The sequence below is a fragment of the Otolemur garnettii genome, unplaced genomic scaffold (assembly GCF_000181295.1).
Source record: "Otolemur garnettii isolate 467f Iridium unplaced genomic scaffold, OtoGar3 scaffold00002, whole genome shotgun sequence".
Lineage (NCBI taxonomy): Eukaryota > Metazoa > Chordata > Mammalia > Primates > Galagidae > Otolemur > Otolemur garnettii.
In genome coordinates this window covers 18,649,057-18,662,441 of record NW_003852397.1, presented here as the reverse complement: position 1 = coordinate 18,662,441, position 13,385 = coordinate 18,649,057, and positions in this window count along the sequence as shown.

The following is a 13,385-nucleotide window of genomic DNA, read 5'->3' as shown; positions in this document are numbered from 1 at the left end:
GTCACATGATCGGTGGACTTAGAAATGTTTCACTTCTGGAATATCAGATTCGCAATCAAGCTCGCTGACTTCAGCCCTATAATGTTGCAGCACCCTCCTTTGGTTAATTTCATAGTAGGTTTTTCCAACCTCATAATGAATTTAGTATCTGACTTCCCCTACATGCTCATTCATTGGATTACAAATACCTACTGGACTCCTGCTCTGCACTAGACCAGGTTCTGGGCACTGGAAATAAGATGCTAAGTAAGACATACAGGGCATTTTCTCAAGGGCATCAAACTATTAGAAAAGGAGGCATCTAAAAAATAAATATGCCATAATTTTGAGTAGAATTGAAGAGTATTAAAAAGTTTAGCTGAAAAAGGTATGGAAAAATGATGGAGAGTGTGTGGTGCTTTTAAAAAGAGTATAATAATTAGCCCTTGCCACAATATTGCTACAAAATAAAGTAACTCCAAAATTTTAGTTCCTTACTACAAAAGTATTGTAGGCTAGTTGGTGTTTGGTGATTCTGGCTGGGCTTGGTTTTATGTGGTTCCTTCCTATAGATTGGATCCAGCTTTTCTCCATATGTTTTTTTAGTTCCCTTAAGTCAGCAGCTACCTAAGCATGTTCTCTTCATGGTGAAGGGTAGTAATGAGAGGGAAAGACCATGAACGACACATTCTGAGCCTTTGTTTTATCAAGTCTACTAATATTCCATTGGTCAAGGCAAGTCACATGTTCAGTCCTAAAAGTGAGGGGCAGAGATGCAGACTTGCCTCACCAGGCAAGGTTTGAGATGTACAAAGTGAATAAGCAGAGGGAAGAATTATGAGCAATTATTCAATCTGTTATTTTTAGTGAAAAGGGGGAAATTTTCAAGAAATTTTTAAAGACCCAAATGAGGCCAATTAACTAGTGATGTGAATGACTGAGAACAGAACAGGTAGTGAAAACAGCAAATATTGAAGAGAGCAATTATTTAAGAGACTTGGCAAAAATATCAGGGAGAGAAGATAATGACTCACGGTAGGGTGTTAACAGTAGAAGTGGTGAGGAGTAGAATGTGGAACGCATTTCCAGAATATTGGCAGGAGCAATATTATATGATGATGGTTTGGATAGAAGATGTGAGAGAAAGAGAAGAATCAAAAATAACTGCTAAGTTTTTAGTCTAAGTGACTCAGTAATTCATGTGACTTTACCAAATGGAAAGATAAGAAGGAAGAATTGGTTTAGTGATAAAGATGGATAATTTTTTTTTTTTTTATGTAACCTAAGTTTGTGACATTTTTTTGGCTTACAAAGAGAGATGTTAAATCTTGGGAGAGCGGAACAAAAGAGATTTGTGCTGGAGTTAGCAGGAAAGAGATGGTGCTTAAAGATGGTGCTTGGATTCTGGGGGAGATCACTTTGGGAACAGGAAAGAAGAGGTATGGCTCAGCACTGGTAGCTCAGTGGCTAGGGTGCCAGCCACATACACCGGAACTGGTAGGTTCAAATCCAGCTCGAGCCTGCCAAACAACAATGACCACTACAACCAAAAAAAAAAAAAATAGCTGAGCATTGTGGTGGGTGCCTGTACTCCCATCTACTTGGGAGGCTGAGGCAAGAGAATTGCTTGAGCCCAAGAATTTGAGGTTGCTGAGAGCTGTGATGCCACAGTGCTCTACTGAGGGTGACATAGTGAGACTTTGTCTAAAAAAAAAAAAAAAAAAAGGAAAGAAAGAGAGAAAGAAAAAAGAAAGGAAGGAAGGAAGGAAGGAAGGAAGGAAGGAGGAAAGAAAGAGGTACGATGATTCAGCTATGGGTGCTTCCAAAATTATCATTCAGAAAAGAGGAGAGAAAACAGGAAAGCGGGACTGAGGAGTGGCTGGTAAGGTAGGAATGAATCCAAAACTGTGTGGTGTTTTGGAACCCAAGTGAAGAAAGAATTTCAGCAAAGAGGGAGTGATCCACTGTCTCTGAAAGATTAAGAATGATGAGGACTGAAAAGTATCCACTGGTACTTGGCAAATTATGAGTGCCTCTCACAGGGGTAATTTGTATGGCGTGTTGGGGATGAAATCTTGTTGGAATGAGTTATAGTGAGAAGGAGAAGTAAAATAAGCTAGAATAATTAGCTCTTTGGAATTTCGCTAGCCTGTGAGCCCCTTCTATCTACACTTTATTTCCTGTTCATATTTGATTGTATGTTCACAGTTTCCAATCAGTTTCATTTCTTGCTATCTTGCTTTTTCACTTGAATATACAACAACTCCCTCAAAACTTCACCAATATAACTACCACCTTTTCATTTCTATATTTGAACTGTTGAGCACTGCTGAAGGAAATCACAGAGTTACATAGACTGGTGCCTTGAAAAATTCATATCATCAATACCATCTGTCATTCTCCCTGTGTTCTCCTAGTTATTTGTATAGATGTATCCCACACATCTATAATTTACTTGATCTACATATATTCCTTCTTTGGAGATAGAAGTGCGCCTTCTTATAATTTGTCTATCTCAGTCTGAAACAGCCATTCTCCCTATCTCTTCCGTAACCTTGCTTCATTCATTATCTCCTCTTTTTCTTATAGCTTCAAGACCACCGTCCTCACTGGCTCCTCTCCATTGACATTTAAATATTATCAGTTCCTATTCATAATTATTTCAGTATTTCATCATCTCTCTTTCTGATTGAATCTTATACTCTTCTCCCTCTGATGGCCACATTTCTTTAAAGAAGTTCTCCTACTAATCATGGCCATATCCTGCCTCCAATTTCCAGATTTTTGCAGTTGGGAATCACTTTCTCCATCAGTCCATTGAAGTCTTCTTATGATTGTAACCAGCCACTTTACTAAATCTTCCAGGCGTTTTGGAAACTTCGTCTAATTTGCTCCCCCCCCCACCGCCCCAGCACTGAACACTGCTGCACAGTTACTGACATGCACTCTGGTGGCTCTGCTTGTCTTCCGACTTAGTTTGCTTTTCTCCTATGTTTCTGGCTGCTCAGAGTAAAGGTCATGGCTGCTTGGTTTTCCCTTTTTACGTGTTACACGGACATACTGGTGTCTCACTGGATTCCATCTGAGCTTTTCTTCTCTTCTCCCTCTGTGTACTATTACTACATAACTTCATTTACCGTCATGACTTTAATTGTCATCTATATTCTGATTAAGTCAAAAATGTATCCTCCTCGCCATGCATGTCCAACAGTCTCCTAGATGTTTCCACTTGGCTGTTCCTTTAACAACTTAAGCTCAACAAGAGCGTTTTCTTGGCCCCACTTCATGATTCTTTTTGTCGGTGGCTTGGAGCTGCCATGTAGGCAGACACCAAGGAACAAAAATTCGATAAAAATGATTCTCCCACCCCAACATCCACATCCTCTTAACTCTACAGCACCTTGAAATCTTTTTATTTATCCAGTTCCACCTGTCCTCTGTGAATCTGCTCAAGTTTGAGAATATTATCCTCTCTCTCTCTCCGCTGAATTTCCTCAGCAGTTCTCCAACGCAGTTCCTAGCTTTCAGTTTCAACCTTCTCATTTATCTACAGTACAATTCAGACACTCCCTGGTTTACACTTTTCAAATTAATTATATTTTTTAATTTTGGGGACAGATCTCAAAGTTCATGCTACTTAACTTTTGAAAACACCCTTCCCCATTCATCTCTCATGCTTCTAGGGTCTTTCCATATCCTAATTTTCTTGGGTTTCTTAGCTAAGATAGCACCAATTTGCTGGGTATTTCTCATCTTTCAAATGAGACCTATCTTTATGGCAATTACCATATGGAATTGCATAACTTTTATCTGAATAGTGTCTTCCATCTGTATATACAAATGAACATCACACTGACATTAACACACATTTCCTGTTTTTGACTATCACTTTTACTAATTGAAAGTTTATAGTCCATGTGCCTATAGAGAGAGCCAGGGACTTAACATCCCTGAAATGACTCAGTGCCTCGGTTACCAAATAATATTCTGTGGACCTACTATGATGCCAGGCAATACTCTACACTTTTGAAATAGAGAGGCCAAAATTATAGAATGGCCACAGGATCATGAGACATTCAGTAAACACACACATATATAATTTGAAGTGCAGATAAATTCTGAAAGTGGTCAATCAAGAAAATTTGGTAGATTAATTAGGCTGGAAGGACATGAGTAGGGAAGGGGACAAGATGAAGGCAGTGTTTTACTTGGCACACCGAAAGGCAGAAATGGGGCCAAATGGTGCATCATTAGTCCGAGTGTTAAAAAGCAAAGATCAGAGAGTACTTCAGGGCCATGCCACGTAGGTTCTTGCAGGCATAGAAAGAGCCTGGATTTTATTCTTGTTGTAGTGGGAAATTGTGGAGAATCTGAGCAGAACATCTGAGTGCTCAACAGATCACTGATTCATTAGCTCATGTGAGGTAAGAGGACACGTTCTCACAACCAAGTTTTCTCTTGTACAGTCAATGCATGGGTGAAGCTCTAAGTCCCTCAGAGTTTTAAAAATGAAATAGCTAGAAGACAAAACTTGCCTTTTCTGGTTCTCTCTCAAAAATTGACTCTGCCGCATTATTATGTTAATAGAAAAATAAGGCTAATGTCCCTGAAAATCTCTCTCTGTTACACCAGTCCTGATGCTCCATCACCGACCATAATCTTTTTGAAGCTGCAATGGTCACTTGTTCATCGTTACATCTCCAGCCCCCCACAGTACCTGGGTGGAACTTGATTCATGTTTGTTGAAGGAAGGATAACTTATGGAGGTGGAATGTGGAATTCTAATATTTTTTCCATACAATAACTTACGGGTTCCTATGAGTCACTTTGCCTGGGCCATGCCCATCATTTTCTTCTGAAAGAGTAGTCCATGGCTCACTGCAATTTTCTGGTATTCAGAAAACATTACTAGGTTTCCTTATATGTTTGAATTTTTATTTCCTGAACCTGCCTAGGTGAGAACATGGTTTTGCTTGAAGTTACTTAGATCCTTATGCAGGAAACAAACAAAATACAACATCAACAACAGACCCAAGTTAAAGCAGACTCGAAGAATTGGGTTGAAAAGGCAGCATTTTTGTGTTTGCATTTGGAAAGCCAAACGACAGGATGTAGAGTTCTATATAGGGCAGTGATTGGCAGTAATGAGTAATAATTCAGAAAAGAGAAACACTGCTTCAGTCACAAAACCTCTAAGGCCCCAAACATTTTCCTCTTTAAAACACTGGACCCCTTTACATCATCTTTTATTTTGTCAGAAGAGTTGTAGCTGCCATTCTCAGCTCAGTTTCTTCTGCATTCGTGCTCATGAAAAAACAAAACTGCAAAACACAGGAGCTGTGCATCTGTATGTTCAGATGAAAGTCTGAAATCCCGAACCCAGATAGATATTGACAGCTCTGACAGATCCATCGCTGACTCTAACAGTCAAAGATGGTCGCGTGGAAACACTAACAGTCAAAAATAACTCCTTTCCTTACAAAAAAAAAAATAATGAGGAAGAGATGAATTGAGAGGCTCTGGGAACCAACTGGGTATCACAAAGATTACTCTAAAGGTTGAACCTGACATTTTGTCTATTAATTTTCATTCTAAAATTTTCAAAATGAGCCTCAGAGAAATTTGCTTCACAAGTTGCTAATTTGAGCTTAGCATAGAAAACTGTGGCTTTCTCATGATGGCACTGTAAGACATTTAATTCTAATTTTCCTACTGCGATTGATACTTAGAGTCCTACCCTACCTCTTTAATCGCCTTCCTTGGCGCCATGCTTGGCGTTCCATTTCAGCTTTTTAGTTACCTTTTCTCAACTGAGTTCCCAACATGTCAGATACAAAGCACTCCTAAAAAAGAACTCTCTCTCTTTCTCACCGAGGGATAGTCTATGCTGTTGTTTTATTTAAAATGAAATAAAATAAAATAAAAAGGCTAAAATGTTCAGGATAATTTTGAAGATTAAGGAAATAGTCTAAAAGTTTCAGTTCCGTACAACCATCAAAGTTGCTATTTCAGAAAGATTTTTTAAAGTGGTTGTTTAGTGGGATTTTTCTCATGTTCCAGTGAGAGAGATTGGCAGCTTATACTAAGCCTTATTTCTCAAAAGTTTGACTTGTTTGAAAAAAAATGGACATTGTCATAGTTTAAGAAGGATTGAAATTCAGCAGAACTCATTTCCCCATATCTATAAATAACTGTTTATTGAAATTTACCCTCTTACAAATTCTATTTCCTTTCTACCTACACAGCTCTGCCTGAAAAGTGCCTCTTCCTCATTAATATTTATTGGAATTATTTAGTTCCCTAATTTCCCCCCATTTCTTGCTCGTTCTCCAAGAATAGGGTTGCACCCTAGGGGACCTCAGAGCCATTAATTTTTGAGCCACCTTTGAAATTTAAGCTGCTTTGTGCGGTTTTACCAAATTGATTCTCTGGGTTGTTTTTTCTGACCCGGAGAGAGCTTACTTTAATAGAAAACAGCAGATTAATGATGTTGTTTGATTAATAAGTATTTCAGAAGGTAAATAAAACTGAGGCCACTTACTTCTTCCCCGGGTTCTCACTGTTACAAAAAAGCCGTTAATTTTTTTGTAGTTTTCTGAGCCGCCTTTAAAATGTCCAAAAGCATTGTGGTATAATTTTCAAATTAGTAAATATAAATCTGTATTTATTCATCGAACTATACATATCAAATATACCTTTACTGAACCTAACTTTTATAGGAGTCTTATAGTAGCAGAATTACAGCAGGGAGTCAAAACAGTCACAGAGGTCTAGATTTTCTTGGCTGCTTGGCATAACCTGCACCTTGGGGATCAGACTTACTCACGAAAGGAGGGGCCTCATAGAGATTCCCTAATGTCGTTCCTCCAATTTTATCTCTCCTTCCAACACAATCACCCTTCTTGGGCATATGCTCAGTGGACAGAATGAAATCAGTATCAAAGGACCCAGGGGCTGTCATACCCTGGCTGCTACTGTAAATGGGCAGGTCTCAGAGCACAGCTGTGCAGTTAACAGTCTGGGATTGAACTCAGGCTCTGCAGCAGACCAGCTGGGTGACCTTGAAACAGTAACTACTAACTACTTTCCTTTGTACCACAGGTTCCTTATTAGTAAAATGGGGAATAATTCTAGGCTCTACCTCATAGGATTCCTGGGAACATCAAATCAATGAATACATGGAAATCACTCAAAACAATACTTGGTCCACACTGATCCTGTCTCACACTTGGTACTTGTAACTGACCCTTTTGATACTCTGTTCATCATGGTATTTTTAAATATCCCACTAAAATATTATTTATCCTTATTGCTGGGTTTTTGGCTCTCCCTTAAATTTTGCACCCAAGGTGAGGGCTTTACCTGTTTCATACTAATCCTGGCCCTGTCTGCAAATTACTATGATTATTGGCATTCTCGATGTCCTGGGTCCAATTTGGAAAACGCTTAGTTCTTTTGTTGTAACCATTTCAATTATGAAATATATAGTACATGTGGAGAATATATATTTTAAAAATGTATATATCCTGGTTCTTTAATACAAAGCAAATAAATGTTCACGTGGCCACCATCCACGTCAAATAAAGTAAGGCAGCATCTGAGGGCCCCTCCCGATAACAATTCTTTTCTTCTTCTAAAAGGTTGACTCCTTGCCTGATATTCGTGGTAACTGCTCCCGTGATTTATTTTATTTCTGGCCATCTAAACATGCAATCACAAATATGATAATTTTCTTGAGCATACTTTAAAAATTCTTACACACAGAAGGATGCCATGAGATGTGGATTCTTTCATGTCTAGTTTCTTTCACCCAGCATTAGCCTTGTGAGATTTACCCACGTTGTTGGTTATAGCTGCAGTTTGATCAATTTCTTTCCTGAATAGTAATCCGGTCTATCAATATACCACAGTGTATCCAGTCTATCCTTCAAGAATTGTGGACATCTTTTCAATTTTTGGCTGTTACTGCAATACAGGTAGAACCACTCGCGTATAAGTTTCTTGGGTGACACTTGTGGTCCCATATATATTAGGTTTGTGTTTGAGAGTAGAATTGGTATTCATATTGATTTACCAACATGTTTTTTTTTTTTCTGTTTTTTTACCTACTCAAATCATTTGTTAATTCTAATCATTTATCTGGAGATTATTTTGTATTCTCTATGTACCTAATCATGTCAACAGTAGTTAATGACATTCAAATTTCTTCCTTCCAAATCTTTCAGCATTTTATTATTTATGTATTGCAATAGGTCTGCCACCCCCAACACAGTATTGCATATACATGAAAGAAAGCTTTTAGTTTTCAGTATTAGTTGAGTTCTTTGCTATATGATTTGTATAAGGGCCATTTGTTAGATTAAGAAAAATCCTTAATTTTAAATACATACATATACATATCAAAGACTATTTTATTATATCAAATACTATCTATGAGATGGTCATATGATTTTTTCCCTCTCTTATTTGGTTAATGTGATGAACAATATCAATCATTTCCTCACGTTAAAACAAACTTATTTTTTGGAGTAAACCCAAATTGGACATGAACTGTCATCCTTTAATAAATGCTGAAATAGCTTGCTAATTTTTACTGAAGACTTTTGCAACTATATTTAATTTAAATGTGATTTTTCTTTATTGTAATTTCATGTCTAGCTTGATATTGAAGCTGGTATGAACTATTAAGACTTGTTTTAGACTGGGAATTCTTTATTCTCTAAAACTTTTTGTGTTAACTTGTATATTCATTTATTCTTAAACAGTTGGTATAATTTACCACTGAAGATATCTTTGTCTATAGTTTCTTAGAGAAAATCTTATGTCATGGATTTATTTTTTTCTTTAAATATCATATTTTTTGAAATTCTTTCTTAGTGTTGATAATTTCTACGTTTTGAAAAGTTTCTCCATTTTATATTTTTCTTCAAATTTATTGTTACTGTAGTGGGTTCACAATAAATTTTCAAAATTCCTAAAAAGCTAGGACCAAGTCCTAACCATCAGTACCTGGGAATATGAACTCATTTAGAACAGGGTTTTTGCAGACGCAACTAAGAGAAGGATCTCGAACTGATACTATCCTGGATTCACCTGGTGGGCTAGCTCTCCAGTGATGCACCCTCTCTTAGGAAGAGGAGAATAGAAAAGGGGACAAGGAAATGTACGGGCAAAGTCATGTGAAGACGGGCAGAGTTTGGAGTCGTGCTACTCCTGGCCAACAAACAGCAAGTCTTGACAGCAGCCCCAGAAGCTGGGAGACTGTCTGGAAGGGCCTCTCAGTTAGAGCCTGATTCAGAAGGAACCAGCCTTCCTACCACTTCGAGTTCAGACTTCGGTCCTTCAGAGCTGTACAACGACAAATTTATGTTGTTTTTAGCCATTCACTTTGTGTTAATTTGCTGTGGCAGTCCTAGGAAACAAATGCAGTCATAAAGCCACTCCTAATATTTTTATTCATTTTCACATGCAATCGTGGGACTTTTTGTTTGTTTTGATGCTGACTCTAGCTCTTCCCTCTCTTATTTCCTTCTTCCTTATTTTCTTTTTTGCACTTCATTAGTCACATTAGGGGCTTACTCATTTTACTCTTTTTAAAGGATACAGTTTTGCCTCTGCTGATCTTTTCTATTAAATGCTCATTTTCCATTTTCTTAATTCCCTGCATTCTCTTCACTCTTTCCTTTCTTCTCCTTTTTGTTTTATTGCTTACCCTTTCTCTGACTTCTTACATGAATGTCTAACATTCCTTTTCTGTGTGTATTTATAGTTATAAGTCTCCTTTCACACCCATTTTTTCCCTCAGAATCATCAACCTAAAATGCTTTTTCACATGAAATGTTCTCTTTGACCAGCAGGTTATTTCTTACGCATATATTTCTTTTTTTCCTTTTTTGGCTGGGGCTGGGTTTTGAACCCACCACCCTCGGCATATGGGGGCAGCACCCTACTCCTTGAGCCATAGGCACCACCCACCCATACATTTGTTAAATTCCAAACAAATGGGAATTTTCTAGTGATTTTTTGCTTTTACTTGGTTAATTGTATTGTGACCAAAGAATATACTCAGTATTATTTTAGTTCTTGGAAATATTTTCAGATTTCCTTTAGAGTTCAGCATATGATCTTTTAAAAATATTACATGTTTCATTTTGTAAAGAATATTTATTCTGTGGAATTGCACTATATTGCACATTTCCAATCAGAGTGTGTTCAAGTGTTTTATAATTCTGTATCTTTTTGATTTTCCATCGCCCTTTTATTTGATCAGTTAGTGAGAGATATGTGGACTTATCTATTTTTTCCATAAAGTTGTGCTGATTTTTGCTTTATATTTCTTTTTTCATTTGTCTGTCCATCCATCAACACTTCAGTTGTTTCTATATACTGTGTATTTCTTGAGAGTGTGTCTATTTTTGTTACCCCCTTACTAGTTTCAATGTAGAATATTCAGAAAATCTGTCCTCTTTTGTGAGGACTACAGTCCAAATCTTCATTCCAGTGCATGCAGACTGTCAAGAGTGCCACTCAGCCTTTAAACTATCAGTTGTTCTTTCTGAAATAACAATAACCCGAGGGCTATCATTCTCACTGGCTCATGACCTACTCATCTTCATTATTTCATTAGTCCTAAAATAAAGGCTTCAAAAATTATTTTGCTTTTATCATCGAAGCTTTTCTTCTTGTCTTTGGTGGGAGAATTGCTACAAATTACCACCCCTGATATTTTCAGAAGTAGAATTACTTTTCCTATATAAACCCATTATAGCACATAAGGAAAAATACCTACAGAGTTTAAAGCCACTGAAACTGAATCCAATTTCTCAAGGACTGTTTGTTTAACAGAAAAATTTGGACTTAATTAGAAAAGCCTTTCTACAAACGTAAAACCACTCAAAACTTATCCAATCTCAAAAGGTTCAGGCAAATATTAGGAAAGAGATAAGTCATTTGAAGTTTTTTATCCAAGTTCATTTTCAGTTCTATTTTAATATTTGCATTGTTATTATTATAACTGATGTCAAGGGCTTGGTGTTATACTGGGCATAGAGATATAATGACTATGCGAACAAGGTAGCAAAGCCTTTGTTCTAAAGAAGCCTAGAAAGAAGTGGGGAAGATACCTAGGATTAAATTACGTAAAGGGTGAGAAGTTCTTAGCACAATTCCTGGTATATTGTGCATGCTAAAATGGTGTTTCTATATGTTTCTACCTGTTAATATAGTCATTTCCAAACAGCTCACAATTCCTAGGCCTTTGTGAGCCTTGCCTTCTAATTAGTAGATTTACGGAAGTGTAAACAGTGTGCAAACAGACCAGGCAATGGGGGGCTTTTATGTCATCATGTGTTTTGATTGCAGAACTTTTGTTAACTTTGTTTACTTGGTTCAGAATACATGCAATAGTCTGAAGGTTTGTGTCTCCCCAAATTCATGTGTTGAAATGCTAGCCCCTAACGTGATGATAGGTCATTTGAGGAGGTCATAAAAGGGCAGCACCCTCATGAATGAGATTAGTGCCTTTTTGATGAGGCCCCAGAGAGCAGTCTTGCCCTTCCACCTTGTAAAGACACAGTGAGAGAATGCTACCTTTGAGCCAGAATACAGACTCTTGGGCTTCTCAGTCTCAAGAACTATAAAGGATTTATGTTGTTTATAAGCTACTCATATACGGAATTTTTCCTTTTTTTTTTTTTTTCAGCCTAAATGGACTGAAACAATATGGGAGGACATTTTGACAGTGTCGAGGCGAGCACATCTTTTTGTCTTGCTTCAAACTCCACAACACTTCCAGGGGCCCAGGCCAGAAATAAAAATGAAGAGGACATTGTTCTGGGGGTTAAAATTTCCAGTGAGTGAAGGGGCGTATGGGACATAAAAAGGTGATGATGACAAGAAGGTAAGTAGTAAAGTCATAAATCTTGGAGAAGGGAGGAGAAACATTCTGAGAAAAAGTAATGAGAGGTAAGAAAGACATCAAAAATACTTCTAGGCTCTGAGGTACAAGTGAAAATATTGTCTGCTTGACAGATTGCAGAAACGGTGTTCTCAGGGAACGGTCAATCCTTGGTGAAAGTATAATGGTGAAAGGAATATGGAGAAGAGGAGGAGGATTTTGCAGAGATAGTGCAATGATTTCAGGATAGTACTGTGGCACCTTTCTTGTGCAGAAAATTGAAACAAATTATTCCTTGCTTCCTTTCAAACTATGTATGATATTATTGACCAGGGACAGTTGTATGTGACTTTTTTCCATTTAAAAGAGATTATTCTCTCGACCATTTTATGTCTAGTGAATGTAGATTCTTTAAATTTATCATTGAAGTCTAGGTTCAGGGTTATAAAAGAGTATCTAGACCAGATCTAGAGCTTTTCCCATTACTCGGAGATAAAGCAGCTGGTTTGATTTCTGTTTAGGCCCTGTGGGTAGGAGGTATGTTTTTACTTTTATGTTGGATGGTTGTGTTGATAGGACAGGAAATTGCACATATGTAAACCTGGAATGAAGTATATGTGATTTTGTGTGTGTGTGTATGTGTCTGTCCTCATTCATGCCATTAAAAGGAAACATTTGTTTTGTTGGCCGCGTATAGTTGATAATTGAGCGACATGAATGTGAACTGCTCAGGTCAGCTCCACACTGACACCTGGATTTTCGTCTGCTTCTGCCACCTCTGAGACAGCAAAACCAGCCCTTTCTCTTCCTCCTATTCCTCAGCCTCTTCAGCAGCCTTTATGAGGAGCCACTTCCACTTAACGAAGAGTAAATATTTTCTCCTTTCTTGTCATATACCAGTCACATTTTCTTTTCTCTAGTTTACTTTATTATAAAACTATGATGTATAATACATATAACATACAGCATTTGTGTTACTTGACAGTTTATGTTAGCAGTGAGGCTTCAGCTCAATAGTAGTCAAACTCTATCAGTAGTTAAACTCTGAGGAAGTAAAATGTCCTATGCATATTTTCAACTGTGCTGGGGTCACTATAGTTTTCACTTTCTTCTGAGAATAGCGTCCTCCTCCATCGACAACCGCTCTCCCCCATGCCTGTTTCCTGAGGGTTTCTAGTGAGGTTGCCTATCATTGCATTGAGCCTCTCAGGTCACAGATATTGGACTGGGCTTACCAAAGTATCCAGTTCTCATGGTCTAGAGATTGATTGGGAAATGTGCATATAATTTAAGTCAGACCATCCTGAGGGCCTAATCCTACCATTTTTATACATAGATGTTAGGAAAACACAACTATTGCTTTTCTCTGGGTTGTAATCGTGACTGACCTGAATGAACATGGGGTTATCTATAGCTGTGCTCATAACTTGCCATCATGGAAAATGTCTTTATGAAGTGAAAGAGAATGAAGTAAATATATAAATACAGTTGAAAAATGGGAAAAAATACT